The following is a 15,729-nucleotide window of genomic DNA, read 5'->3' as shown; positions in this document are numbered from 1 at the left end:
TGAGAGGGCCACATGGCTTCCCAAACCTTTTTTTTTCCTTAAAAAGCCATTGAAATTATCGCACAATATCGTTTTTTTTTCGTGTCAGGAGCAACTTGAGTCACTTCTGGAGTGAGAGAATTGGCCGTCTGCAAGGACGTTGCCCAGGGCTGTGGTGGAGGCTCCTTCTTTGGAGGCTTTTGAGCAGAGGCTGGATGGCCATCTGTCGGGGGTGCTTTGAATGTGATTTCCTGCTTCTTAGCAGGGGGTTGGACTGGATGGCCCATGAGGTCTCTTCCAACTCTACTATTCTATGATTCTATGATTCAGGGGACGCCCAGATGTTTTGCTGTTTTATCATCCTTGTGGGAGGCTTCTCTCATGTCCCTGCATGGAGCTGGAGCTGATAGAGGGAGCTCATCCGCACTCTCCCCAGGTGGGATTTGAACCTGGCAGCTTTCAGGTCAGCAACCCAACCTTCAAGTCACAAGGCTTTAGTCCACTACACCATCAGGGGCTCCACAATATCAAATATGGGTTGTAGTGTGCAACTTTACCAACTATGCTCTGCTTCCTTATAAAGGTTCATTAGAAAGGACAGCAGACAGCTTTTAAGATGCCCATTAACATTTAACATTTAATACCTACTGGTGATCTGCTTCCTCTTTTCTTGCTAATGTATCAATTGACCATTTTATTTTCATGACCCCAATACTTTAATGGTGTACCAAGGAGTATTTTTATCTTCTTCCCAACAACTAGGAAGTTACTAACCAGCCTCAGAGGAATGTGGGAGGAGGTCCCATCAGGCTGACACCGTTACTGAGGGATTGTTGTGGATTAAGCATTATCTGCATCAGCCAGAGGTTCTTCAGGTGCCCTCTAATTGAAAGAGACTATTCATGTAAGGTTCTTCAGAAAGTTATTTGAAACAAGAGTTCATATATGCTGTAAACAAAGGGTCTTCATTGGACTGAGAGGGCCACATTGCTTCCCAAACCTTTTTCTCCTTAAAAAGCGATTAAAATTATCCCACAGTATCCAATATGGGTTGTGGTGTGCAACTTTATCAACTTCCCAATCTAAGGTGCTTATTTTAGGCCCAGGAGAGGCATTTATAAAAAAACCATGAAGGTTTGTTTTAGTTTTTTTCATGTCAGGAGCGACTTTAGAAATTGCAAGTCGCTTCTGCTGTGAGAGAATTGGCCATCTGCAAGGACGTTACCCAGGGGATGCCCGGATGTTTTCTTGTTTTTATCATCCTTGTGGGAGGCTTTTCTCATGTCCCCGCATGGAGCTGGAGCTGATAGAAGGAGCATCCGCACTCTCCCCGGGCTGGATTCAAACCTGGCAACCTGTATGGCAGGGGGTTGAATTAGATGGCCCATGTGGTGTCTTCCAACTCTATTATTCTATGACTCTATGATTCTATGTGATGGGATGTTCCTGCTTTCTCCTCCATCGCCTTGCCGCTCCCACCCTTCAAACCAGATACTTAGGGAGGAGGGTGCTGTCCACTAGAGTAAATTTGTGGGGGGGGATCCTGGGCAGAAGGAACCTTTCTTCACCCAGTTCCATTCATAGGAACAGTAGTATCAACAGAACAGTATTGTTGAGTCTTGACAGTGGCTGGAAACTTTAAATGAAATTAAACAAATATATTATTTTCCAAAGATCACTTAAAAGGAATCACTGAAAGTAGAACATTTTAGACAGCAGGTAGAATTCATCATTTTCCTTGAATATAATACTGATGCCTGCCTTATTTGATAACTTTTCTCATTATAGTTTGCTACAAAAATATTCATTTTTAAAAATCCTGGATTTTATCAAGGTCCACTGCCAGCTAGCAAGCCATAATAATAGGCCTAATCCTTATCTGATTAGTGGATTTAACTTCCATCCCTATCATAAATATCTTTCTTCTTTTTCTCCACTGCTCTGCCTTCTCAGATGTCAGTGATCCTTGCTGAAGCATAAAATGTTTCTGAATGCCTCTGAGTTGAGAATACAGAGCTGTAGCACATGCGGCCCATGACCCATTTTCTGCTTTTCTCACCTTCCTCTCTCTCTCCATCAATATGTTTTGCTGAAAAAGATGGACGAGGGGGGAAGGGGAGGCGGAATAGAAAAAGCCTCTAGAGTAGCTGCATCTCTCACATGTGTAAAAGGGACTAGTCACACTTATTTAAACATGTAGTAGCAGAGATCCTGAAACTCTGCTGTTGTTAGTGTGTCAAATGAGAACTTTTCCATTGCTCTGACCACTAATGTGGAAGATTAGCTAGATGTTCTTATGAACATACCAATGTCCACTCAAATATCAACATGCTTAAAATTGTACCTTACTTTCTCTTGTTTGAATTCGATGTACCACCATTTAAATGTAATAAACCTTATCAGCAAGACCAAAAATGGCCAATGTATAGAAAGTTTCCACACTTAATTAAGCCTTTTCCGTCTTCTTAAATTGCTGTTAGAATTGCATAGACCAAGCATTATACCGGACATTGAAGACTTTCTTGTTAAAAAAGCCAGGCTATCAGATATTTTCTGCACTAATTGATAACCGAATTGCTGTGAGGCATGTTTCAATTTGTGAGATAATGATGAAAAATCAGTTTGTACAATTATAAATTATATCAAAGAGATCTGAACCAATGCTCTAGGAAAAGTCTCTTCCTTCTCTATTCTGTGATAGTTTATATTTTCATAACAGCAGACAGCTCTGCAAAGACCTTTCTGATTTTGTGTTAAAGAGGTTTCCAGTACACGAATTAGGAATTCCCTTCCTCCATTTGGTGAAAAGATATGAATGTAGACTACTCAGACTTTTATCTTCTGCCAATGAGAATCTTAGATTCTTTAAAATTCATTGCTGTTGGACAAAGTATGCAATATATAATTGTGGGAGATCTAGAATCCTTCTTTAGCGTAATTCAAGAACAATTTGATACACGAGACTACATTGGACATGATCTTGGTTCAATGCTGGTGGTTGTATAGATTTCTCTATTTATGATGTTTATTGCTTTTTCTGGTCCTTCTCCAGTTTCCCTTTTGGCTGGGATAGCGGAATTTTGCTTGTAAACCTTGAAGCCTGCTGTGCTTTGGGCAAATGTGGAACGATTTGCATATAACAACATCATCAATAATAACATACTTCCAAGATTAAAGGATCTTATAGCACCTTAGCAACTAACTGAAAGAACTGAAAGAGTGTATACTTTCATAGGGCTTCGTTCTACACTGTAGAAAGAGTGTATTTACCAGACACATGATGTTCTTGATGATTCATTTGCAATGTGGTTCTCTGAGCTTTAATATGGTTCAAAACCTTCCCTTTTACGCTTCATCTGTATAGAAAATCCAGGGTTTTTTGGCTTTTTGCTGACCCTCTGGGCAGTATCACTTTACTAAAGGGAGGTAGAATCGGTTGGTAGATGATCATTGTGGTTCTTTCACAGATTGATTTTTGTTAAAAGACAGTGTGTGCTTGTGCTGATAGTTACATATCAGTATTAGCACACCCCTGTTTAACAGAATATATATATATATTCACATGCATAACAATATGACCAAAATAATGCAAACAAAATGAAACGTGGATACACACCCCGACCAAGGTGAGTGTGTGACCACTTATGGCAACCTCACCACAATGTATGTGGTGTTAACAGGGCCACTGCAGGGCAATGCAGACCAGCCACTTCTTCACATAACTTAAATGCCACTGAGTTCTACATTTAAAATCTGGTATTCCACTGGGTTCACCACATTTGTTTTGGTTAAAGTGCAGTTTTTGAGACTTTTAAATGTGAGGGCAGCATTTTTTCCAACGTTTCAGGAAATTGATTTTTCTCAAAACTCAGGATGTTTTGCCAAATTTCTAATGAAGTAGCACTGGTTGCTCTCAGTTAGGATCACATTTGTGGGAGGAGAAATTAGAGGAGGAGTCAAAATAAACTTTTTTGGGCAATTTCCTTTTGCTCCCCAAGCAGGAAGGGTTGGTTGTAAGCTATCTCATAACGCTTCTACTTTGCAAAAAATAAAATAACCTTTTAGGGTACCTTTATTCCTTCCTTCCATGATTTGTCTGTGTTGGGAGGGCTAGCGCTGTTGCCGTTCCAAACGGGTTTCCCTTCCATCCCTTTTCTCTCTCTCCCTCCCTGCTGTTGGGAATTGTGGGAGTTGAAGTACCAAAAAGCACCGAGAGGGATGGTGGGCTGGGCCAAATGTCTGCAGTGTGGAAACCTTTTCATTGAAAAATATGCAAGACAACTGAGTGCACTGAACAGTGTGATTAAAAGTTAGGGAAAAACTCCATTTTATTATGAAATGGAGTTAGACTGAACTCTCTTCTTCTGAACACTTCCCAGGATAATTTGATGAAGTCCATGAAACTGAAGTAACAAATAGATTTTTTTTAAGTCAGTGTAGACAAGCCATTAGTCTACTTCCTCAGATGCATAATTTGGTTTTGAAAGCTTATGCTACCAACTTCATTCTCTCAGTCTTAGGTGCTACAAGATCCCTTTGTATACTCCATATTTCAAACTAACATGGCTATATTACTGAATTATACCTTCTGAGTGTTACAAATAGGGGAAAGGCACCCAGGGGATTTAATTAAGCCCTGCTGTAAAGTTTGCCCTCAAGCTGTTGCTGCCTTCTCCCTGCTCCATACACACCTGTGCAAATTGGCTTTGTTTGGTGATTTTTCTCCTCTCTCTGGCAACAAGAAAAGCTGCTCGTAAGTCAAGCAGAGACATCTGAATGTATTTGTAGCTGCAAGATGAGCAAAATCCCACCACCAAACTTCAGTCTGGGTCTGTTCCACCTTTATTTTTGTCCTAGCTATGTTCTCAACACTTTCCTAGTTCCTTCCCTCAGTACCAGGAGTGAACAAAGAACCTGGCATTTTCACTGGCTTCATTCCTTTTCCTGGAGCTTGTCTTGCCTTTGCTTCCAAACAGGTCCTTCCAAGCAGGTCTGCCAGACTTTTTTTGCCTCTTTTGTTCCTCCTCCTGAGATAAAAGTGTTTGAAAGATGCTTGGAAAATAAACCAAGCACTGCCTTCACATGTTATTCCCAAGGAATAGCTGAGAAGTACAGAGGGGATGACCTGCAAAATCAGCCCAGAGGAATTGAGTGGATTTTTGATCTCAGGCAGAAGGAAACTGGGACCAAAGGGAAGGTCTTTCACTGCATACAATTCTCAAATCCCTGTCTATTTTATCTTCTATGAACTTATTGCTTTCCTCTTGCTGGAGAACCATCTTCATCCATTGCATCTCCCCTTCCTTTGTTGTGATTTCAATCCACAGGTTTGGTCCAACACTTTGGAACAGTAGAAAGCAAGCTTGCCTCCCACTTTTTTGAGGGTCTATGGGCTCATGAATACACAAACGGTATCTAGAAGCTGCTTCTATTCTTGTACTGACTTTCAGTGCAAAATGTTTAATACAAGTATGGATAATGGAAGTCGCTTCTGGTGTGGGAGAATTGGTGGGGGTGAGAAAGGTAGATAAGCCGCATCTACTGATTTTGTGCCCGCCCCAAGATGTATAGAAGAAGAAGAAGAAGAAGAAGAAGAAGAAGAAGAAGAAGAAAGTCCTTCTCCTGAAAAATATTCATAATTACAGATTTGACCCCAAGCTCCCCAAAATTCAGTTCATAAAAAAGATAACTGAGGACTGTGGACACTTCTTGAATAACATTTGTACTTGACCATTTCTGAAATGGTTGGGGGCTATCCTGAGCTATTTTAGGCTTTTTATTGACTGGAAGTGACTGGAAGTATTTTAAGACCTTTTGGGGACCAAACAATGAAACAGTATTTGTTACCTCTAGGACCAGTTTGGCCATACCTGCACTACCATAACTCTATGAGTTTGCAGAGATGACAAAGATACCCAGCGGGAGAGAGGTTGTGAAGCTATGATTAAGCATCCCATTGATAGACAGTTAACACTGCTGGGAAAATTCAGGGAATAGCCTATGTCAGCAATCTGACAAGAATCTCTACTAGCAGAATGATTCCGACCCTTGGTTCTCCAGGCATTTGGAACTTCAAGGCTCACAAGTCCCAGGCAACTTGGCCAACTATCAGGAATTCTGGAAACTGAAGTTCAAAACACCTGGGGGACAAAGATTAGAAATCACTTCATTGGAACAACTACACTAGACTAAAGTCTCTACAGAATTTTAAAAGTCTTAAATAAATCCTGCCTCAGGTCCAGACAGGCTCATATCATAATTTGGGAGAGATATTTTCCAGCTTATAACTTATAAAAACCTTAGTCAGCATCCCCGTGAGCTATATAGTTTGAGGAAATCCTCAGAATTGTAATCTATCTCTACACTTCTCTCTAGGAGTCAGCTCTCACTGCCATTACTTGATAATTTCCCAAAGAGGATACTGCAAGGCTGTTTTGTTCCGTAGTATTTGCTCAAACCTGGGGTCACCCTTGCTTTTATTCATACTGCAAGGCAGTGGTTCTTAATCTGTGGGTCCTCCGATGTTTTGGCCTTCAACTCCCAGAAATCCTAACACCTGGTAAACTGGCTGGGATTTCTGGGAGGTGTAGGCCAAAATACCTGGGGACCCCCAGGTTGAGAACCACTGCTGTAAGGCTTCACAATTTCCTCCCACTCCATACTCTGTGTTAGAAGCTTGCCATAACATTTGTTGCAGCTGAAGAAAGATTCTTGACTTCAGGGACACAGAGCAATTTTGATACAGATAAATGCTTGCTCTGATGGTAAATTGTGCACGACTGAATATTTGCAATGCTCTTGCAAATTCATGTTAAAGATGCTATTATTCCCTTCGGATATAATTACCAATTGCGTAGAAGTCTTAAGAGAGGTTATATTAATCAGTGAAGCAATGTAAGGCTTGAGGAGCACTCCAGAATTGCTGCAAGGAGGCAGGAAGGGATTGGTCTTCCAATTATGGAGTTCTCAGATGACTGCCCCACCAGTCATTCTACACAACATCCTAATTAGGGGTCAAGAGCCATTTTTGCCACAATCAATGTAGCTTGCAGTTTTACTGCTCAACTGTTGGTAATTACTCTTTTCTGAAGTATGGCATCCAACCCCAAACCTCAAATGCAAATCTTTTCTTAAAAACCAACTCATATACATTCAGTCGTCTTTATTACTGAGCACAAGAGATTTTTAAAAATGATCTAATTTTATATGAGCCTGCATAAGATCCGCTCTGTTCTTTCTATGAAATGCAAAGACATTCTGCAAAGGCAATAAAATATGTCATGGACCATCCTGATCTATGTGGACTACATATATAACAAAGTTTTACGGGCAGCTTAAAGGATGAATTAAAACATTTAAAACCAAACAAAAATTATAATAAAATATGAATATCGCATAAAAAGACACATTGCAGTACTGTTTCTAAAAATGTTTAAGGGGATGCATTTACATTGTAAAACAAATGCAGTTTGATTCCCCTTTTGCTGCCATGGCTCAATGCTAGGTCTTTAGCCTTCTCTGCCAAAGAATGCTAAGACCTCTACAAAATACAAGTCAAATAATTCCCTAGCATTTAGCCTTGACAGTTAATGGGACACTAAATTCCACTAAACTGTGAGAATATGAGGGCACTTCCACACATAGATAAAACCAACACTAAAACAGGTTAAAGTAACCTGCTTCAACATGGGTTTTAGTCCTCATCCCCAATCCAAACTCCTCCAGGCTTTTTGGAGCCCGAAAAAGTGGGATGTCTATGGGTACTCACCCCCAGGACTATCTCCACAAGTTCAGCACCTCAATAAACTTGGGTCTTCCAGTAAGGCCCAGATTTGTTGAGGTGTTTAATTAATGTATTTAATGTGTCTTGTGAAAAGAGGAGATACTTTTGTTTGTCATGTAAAATGGATGTTAAATTTTCAGGACCAAGGAGTTTCAGCAATCTGCTCTAAGCCATGAAGAGAACGATAATTATATACACAAAACAGCTGCTACACAAACATCTCATAAATTGCTACCATTTCTCTCCAAGGGCCTACTCATTTCTGCACAGCAGTTTGTCATAGGATTATTTTCCTATAAACCATAAACAGAAGGAGGTAGTTGAAGTGGTAATGGAAAACAACATACTATCTGCATATTAAGCAAACTGTTCCACACTTGCAGACAGCTACCTGGCGGAATCAGTTAAATCAATACTTTTTAACCAAAACAGCTAAGATAAAAACCAAAGGAATAGAAAGACATAATGTTAAGGGTGAGCTCATGAGAACAAAAGTAAGCCTCGTAAGGTTTATAAAGAAAAAGCCATATCACTTAGATATTTGGTTAAATGTTGCTGCCAGAATTAAGGCACTGTCCATACCAAACCTACTGCCAATGAAATATCAAAAAGATGGGTTGTTTCTGCAATTTATACTAAACTGAGATATTCATTGTTTCCCAATTCACTCCCAGAAAATCAATGAGGCCGTGTATGACGCTGAAGTAATACTTAATGGAATAGACTTGGACTGTTTAAGAGGAAAGCAATTAACTAATAGCCTTCGAAAGCTTTAACTCTTCCTTTGGTTGAGATTAATAAGACAGAGGTCCAGGCTGCTTTCAACAGATAGTATTTATATACATACACATATTGTTCTTACGTCAATATGCTGCTTATTTCTGTAGAATAGCACACAAATCTTCTGGTAATATCTGTCACTGGAAGATTCATGTAAATCATTGCATTAAATTGTTATCCATCAGGCAGGAGTGAAATCTGGCAGACTCAGCAGCAGATTTGCTTTTTTCAATGACCAATATCACAATCATCATTTCCATTTTAAGAAAAGAATTATCATTTTAAAAATGTAATATAAAGGCAGTAAGAAAAAAAATTACCTTCTGAGATTTTGATCCAGCCTTCTTTTCTTACATCGCTACATCTGAGGAAAAGAAGCAAGGTACAGCAATTTTCAAAAATATTGCTCAGATTTCATTATACTATTTCATAGATAGGTAACTATTAGAGTAAATGCAAGATAGAAATGAAAATAGGAAAATTCATGTATAAAAAAAAATCAGACTGGAGGAGTCAACAGAGAAGCACACTGTGTCCATGTGCTGTTTACAACTATTGGTCTTCCCAAGTAATAATTTCATGGAATCATAGAAATGGAAGAAATGACAAAGGCCAACCCCCCCCCCCCCCCCGCAAAGAAGCCATCCAACAAGTGGGACTTGAGCCCACAATCCCCAGCTCTGGAGGTTTAACCATTAGGCCACTGGACCACTCCTTTTTTTTTTCTTTATCACTAATGCATGACATCTGAGAACAGTGAGGAAGTTTTTCCTAATGTTCAGGTGGAATCTCCTTTCCTGTAGTTTAAAGCCATTGTTCTGCATCCTAGTCTCCAGGGCAGCAGAAAACAATCTTGCTCCCTCCTCCCAATGACTTCCCCTCACATATTTATACATAGCTATCATGTCCCCTCTCAGCCTTTTCTTCTGCAGGCTAAACATGCCTACTCTTTAAGCTGCTCTTATAGGGCTTGTCTTCTTGTTCTGTGGTGGTGGTAGGTCCGGGGGGGGGGGTGTAACCCACTGGCTGTATGAACCATTCTACCTCAATTTTGTCCCATTGGATTGTTTTTTTTAAAAAAAACACAAAAACAATTGGGCATGATTTATGATTCCTCAAAGCCCTCTCCCTAACTCCCCTAAACTTCCATGCCATATCTTCTTTTCCTTCTGTATTGTTGAAGGCTTTCATGACTGGAATCACTGGGTTGCTGTGAGTCTTTCGGGTTGTATGACCATGTTCCAGAAGTTTTCTCTCCTGACGTTTCACCCACATCTGTGGCAGGCATCCTCAGAGGTTGTGAGGTATGTTGGGAACTAGGCAAGGGAGGTTTAAATATCTGTGTATGGCCCAGAGTGGGTGGGTGTAGACCCATATCATGTAGTTCTACCTCTAGTTCAATTTCAGCAGAAAGGAGGAAACCATGAAAATGAACAAAATCTGGCTACCAGTATTAAAAAAAACTCTAAAATCAGGACAGTAAATAAAGAACAATACTTGAAAGACAGGGGAATTCCAAACAAGAAACAACCAGGGCCAGCTAACACCTCCCAACAAAGGATTCCCCCAAGCAGGAAGTAGCCAGGTTTTGAAGCTGCAATGCTAAACAAGCTGTCCAATTGCAACATTCAGACATGCCTCAAGCAGACAAGAATTCTTTCTCCCACTCTCGCCATTCCATAGATAGATAGATATAAACCCCGCTTGACTAGTTTCCAACAGCCCTCAAAATCTGTGAGGATGCCTGCCATAGATGTGGGTGAAACATCAGGAGAGAATGCTTCTGGAACACATGGCCATACAGCCTGGAAAACTCACAGCAACTCAATCTGCTTTATTTGTCTGTGTAGATCCAGCCTATCCAGAACTGAGAATAGTTCTCAAAAACTGAATTTTTATTACTTATTTACTCTGCATATATTGTTTCACAGTGCCTACATGTATTGAGTATGGTTCTGTAGTACTGTGATTCAACTTCAATTACCATGGTTTCATCCTGTGAACTTCTGGGACTTTTAGTTTATGGAGAGATGTTGTAAATTCTTCGGGGAGCTCTAGCTACCTTGAAGCTACAAACTCCATAGGATGCAGCCATGGCAGTGAAAGTGGAATCATAATGCTATAAAAGTGCAATGTGAAAAGACCCCTACTATTATATCAAAGTGTTCTCTGTGACAGAAATTACACCTTCCTTCAAAAACAATGACTCACAGTCCCTCTTGACTCTCACCTGAAAGGCATGCTATTTTCTTTGTAGTGATTGACAGTCACACTTTCTCTCAACATTTTGTCACGCTTGTGTTCAGAATGTTGATACAATGACACTTTTTCAATTTATTTCATGTACTGAATGTAAACATCATGAAGAAGCCTAGATAGAAGAAATCTTTCAGAGTTACCCCCCCTTTTTTTTTCATTTTAGCAGACATAAGTCATTTAGCTGCTGATATGTTTGTATTTTTCTTTAATACATAAAACACCTTTTACTAATAGTTCACATAAGGTCTTGGGATGAAAATGTGGAGCCAATGTAACGCTTTTACAGGGTTGCTATCGACAACTGCTACTTTTTGCTTTAGAAACTATTTGGCCACAGTTATTATGTATGTAATGGGAGAAATGATACAAAAGGAACAATAACTTTAAAAAGTTGGATAAAATAATGTTGTGCTTGTTGTTTATTCTCAAGTCATTTTTCCAATTTATGGCAACTCTTTGGTGGGCAAGATTTGTTCAGAAGTGTGTTACTGTTGCCTTCCTCTGAGTCTGAGAGAGAGTGACTGCCCGCCTGGTAAATTTCCATGGCTAAGCAGGAATTCAAACACGAGTCACCAGAGTTGTAGTCCAACACTCAAGCTACACTACATTAGATCTCAAAGGAAGTATTACAATGAAAATGCCGGTTCCCCAATCTCTCTCTGACTATTTGTAATCTGGTTGTGTGTGTCATCGCTCAATAATTAAAATACACATAATCACAGACAAAGCAAAAAAAAGTATTTAGATACCATGCTTATCTTTCACTGACATTAGTATGAAGTTATGGGCTGCATGTATAAAACACTTTCAGATCAACACAGCAAAAAGAACCTTCCTTATCTAATGCCATTAGTCTATTATGTACCTTTAAGTAAATATACTACTCATCTGTTTCTGATGTTCTTTATATTCTACTTGATGAAGATAGGAAATAGATTTTAAATGCAAAGGTTTTCCCCTGACATTAAGTCTAGTCATTATTATTATTATTATTTACAGCATTTATATTCCGCCCTTCTCACCCCGAAGGGGACTCAGGGCGGATCACATTACACATATAGGCAAACATTCAATGCCTTTTAACATAGAACAAAGACAAGACAAACATAGGCTCCGAGCGGGCCTCGAACTCATGACCTCCTGGTTAGAGTGATTCATTGCAGTGATTCATTGCAGCTGCTTTCCAGCCTGTGCCACAGCCCGAGCCCATGTCATGTCCAACTCTGGGGGTTGGTACTCATCTCAATTTCTAAGCCGAAGAGCCGGTGTTGTTTGTAGACACCTCCAAGGTCATGTGGCCGGCATGACTTTCTAGAACGCCGTTACCTTTCTGCCAGAGCGGTACCTATTGATCTACTCACATTTGCATGTTTTTCGAACTGCAAGGTTGGCAGAAGCTGGAGCTAACAGTGGGCGCTCACCCTGCTCTCCGCATTCGAACCACTGACCTTCCAGTCAGCAAGTTCAGCAGCTCAGTAGATTAACCCACTGCGCCACCAGGGGCTCCCTTTTTACTCATAGCATATACTGTTATATTGAATTCCAAGGCAGCTGTTTAGGATGCATCATCACCAAATGACCTGTCCCTGTCACCTGCCTTAGACCTTTCCTCTCCTATTACTGCTGGACAGTTAAATCTCTATAGGATGCTATTTCCATTTCCCAAAGTGTCCCAGAGAAAAACTAGATTGGCAGGCCACATGGAGAGTTAAAACCATGGCATTGGCAGGGGAATGGTGGTATTTGCTGCAGCTGCCTTGCCTCTCCCTCACTGAAGCAGGTTTGTTGATGCTGGAAAAGAAGACACTTTTCAGAGGGACCCCTTAAACCTGAAAACAAGATCACTGACATTATTGCTAGTCCCACTGGATTGGTGACAACTTGGTATGTCAAAAAAGAGGGGTTTGACTCAGAAATTACTACCAGGAAACCAAAGAAATTGGAAAGATATCAGTCTAAACAACAAAGGCAGTTAGGCAGTTGTAAGGTAATAAGCAACCAATTCAATGCAACTGCAAGAATCAATATTTGATGAAATACAGCAGGGAATACAGCATAACAGTAGTTGAAAGCAAATACCAAATACTTTACAAAAGCCGGCATGTTTCAACAGGTTCCATCTTCAGTGGCCAGTAAAAAGCCCCTTGCTACAGAAACTTTTCCTACTTTCATCAGAAATTCAACTGAAAGTCTAAATTCAGTCTTAAAGGAATACCTTCTGTTTTTAAACCAGCAGGAAAAAAGAAAAACCCTCTCTCCATCAGCTGCAGCTCTTTAGATGGGCTGAAATGCATCCACTGGTCAAAGAGATGTTTACTTTTCACACTTCAGCTGTATCCTCTGAAGAGCGAAATGACATCTATGCACCACAATGAAAGATGAGCTGGCAGACATCTGACTCCTACACCCATCAATGTGTGAAGGAGGTGTAAAGCCATTCCTTTCAGACATTACACAAACTGTGATTATTTCAGCAATCATTATTTATTCAAAGGATGTATAACTCACCTTTGTTCCCAGTCTGGGGTCCCATGATATTGTACAATAGAATCTATATATATAAAAGAGTGATGGCATCACGGCGACTCACAAAACAACAAAAGTACAGGCCCCCCAACCTCAAAATTTGACAACACAACCCATCATCCACGCCTCTAGGTTGATACAACAAAAAGAAAAGAAAAATAAAGTCCTAATTAGAGGGAGAGCAATAATTTTTTTATCCAATTGCTGCCAGTTTAGAGGGCTAATTTCTGCCCACTTGGTCTCCTAGCAACCAAGGGACAGCCAGGGTTCAGTTAGGGGACAGGCAGATTTAGGACTCACTTAGGCTTCTTCCACAGATTATCAGATTTGCACTGGATTATATGGCAGTGTAGACTCAAGGCCCTTCCACACAGCTATATAACCCATTTATAATCTTATATTATCTGCTTTGCACTGGATTATCTTGACTCCACACTGCCATATAATCCACTTCAGTGTGCATTTTATACAGCTGTGAAGAAGGAGCCTCATATAATCCAGTTCTGAGCAGATAATATAAGATTAGAAATATACAGTAGAGTCTCACTTGTCCAACGTAAACAGGCCGGCAGGATAAGTGAATATGTTGGATAATAAGAAGGGATTCAGGAAAAGCCAATTAAACATCAAATTAGGTAATCGTTATACAAATTTAGCACCAAAACATCATATTATACAACAAATTTGACAGAAAAAGTAGTTCCATGCGCAGTAATGCTATGTAGTATTTACAGTAGAGTCTCACTTATCCAACATTCTGGATTATCCAACGCATTTTTGTAGTCAATGCTTTCAATATATCGTGATATTTTGGTGCTAAATTCATAAATACAGTAATTACTATATAGCATTACTGTGTACTGAACTACTTTTTCTGACAAATTTGTTGTCTAACATGATGTTTTGGTGCTTAATTTGTAAAATCATAACTTAATTTGATGTTTAATAGGGTTATCCTTAATTCCTCATTATCCAACATATTTGCTTATCCAACGTTCTGCCGGCCCGTTTATGTTGGATAAGTGAGACTCTACTGTACTGTATTTACAAATTTACCACTAAAATATCACAATGAATTTAAAACACTGACTGCAAAAACATTGATTATGAAAAGGCAGACTGCGTTGGATAATCCAGAACATTGTATAAGCGAATGTTGGATAAGTGAGATTCTTCTTTAATATGAAATAATTACTGGGATAGAATAATGCAGAACAATATAATCTCTAAAACCAGGACAGTAAATAAACAGCGGAATTCCACACAGGAAACAATCAGGGCCAGCTAACACCTCCCAACAAAGTATTCCCATCATCAAAGTCTGGCAAATCCTCTGTTTTCTCAGGGCCACAGACAGTAGAAGCACATCAAATATCGCAAACAACACCACTCTGAAAACAAGGGAATTCCAAACAGGAAACAATCAGGGCCAGCTAACACCTCCCAACAAAAAATTCACTCAGGGAGGAAACAGCCAGGCTTTAAAGCTGCAAGGCCATTACATCCTAATCATTTTTCCTAATTGCAGCATTCATACTTGCCTCCAACAGACAAAAAAAACCAATCAGAAATATTGTATATTCACAACCTTTAGGAAATAATATCCCCTGATGGCGCAGCGTGTTAAAGCACTGAGCTGCTGAACTTCTGGACCGAAAGGCCACAGGTTTGAATTGGGGGAGCGGAGAGAGCCCCCACTGTTAGCCCCAGCTTCTGCCAACCCAGAAGTTCGAAAACATGCAAATGTGAGTGCATCAATAGGTACTGCTCCGGCGGGAAGGTAACGCCACTCCATGCAGTCATTCCACATGACCTTGGAGGAGTCTACGGACAACGCCGGCTCTTCGGCTTAGAAATGGAGATGAGCACCAACCCCCAGAGTAAAACACGACTGGACTTAATGTCTGGGGAAAACCTTTACGCTTGACCTTAACTACCACCAATTCCCCAATACTTTATTTCCCATACCACCAGACTTCACCACAGCAACGCGTGGCCGGGCACAGCTAGTGACAATATAAAACATGAAACAGAAACAAACATTCTGTGGGAATAAACTTGAAAACAATTTAAAAAGCTGAATGCCTTACGACATAACAATATAGAGTATAAGAGTTCTGTCAAAGCTAGAAATTCTAATTAAGGAGCAAAAACATCAATAGTTCAAGATACAAAGTAAAAGCTTGATTGAAGGCACTCTGTTAAAATAGGAAAGTTCCCGATGGTGTTAAACTATTACTTGTTAGGATCATAGGTCCTGCTATGCTGGCCTGTCATATGCTTTGTAATGTACAATGATGGGATATGCTACATAGCTGGTGATGCTGGTGAATAAAATTGTTTTGAAGCTTGGGATAATGTGAAGATGTGCTGGGAAGAAAAACTGAGCTGCAAAGCTGTTC

General features: G+C 40.0%; 1 long non-coding RNA gene across 2 annotated transcripts in view; it reads right to left on the bottom strand.

Annotated features, from left to right (window-relative positions):
- Positions 1-15,729, bottom strand: part of LOC103278542 (uncharacterized) — an 84,387-nt gene that overhangs the window by 52,414 nt on the left and 16,244 nt on the right. For both annotated transcript variants that reach the window (XR_010006026.1, XR_010006027.1), the window contains one exon: positions 8,863-8,906. This is a non-coding gene — a long non-coding RNA (uncharacterized LOC103278542). The remainder of the gene's footprint in view (positions 1-8,862; positions 8,907-15,729) is intronic.

This window comes from Anolis carolinensis, chromosome 4, assembly GCF_035594765.1.
Source record: "Anolis carolinensis isolate JA03-04 chromosome 4, rAnoCar3.1.pri, whole genome shotgun sequence".
NCBI classification, from domain to species: Eukaryota; Metazoa; Chordata; class Lepidosauria; order Squamata; family Dactyloidae; genus Anolis; species Anolis carolinensis.
The sequence above is the reverse complement of the archived record's forward strand: the minus strand, read 5'-3'. Positions and strand labels throughout refer to the sequence as shown.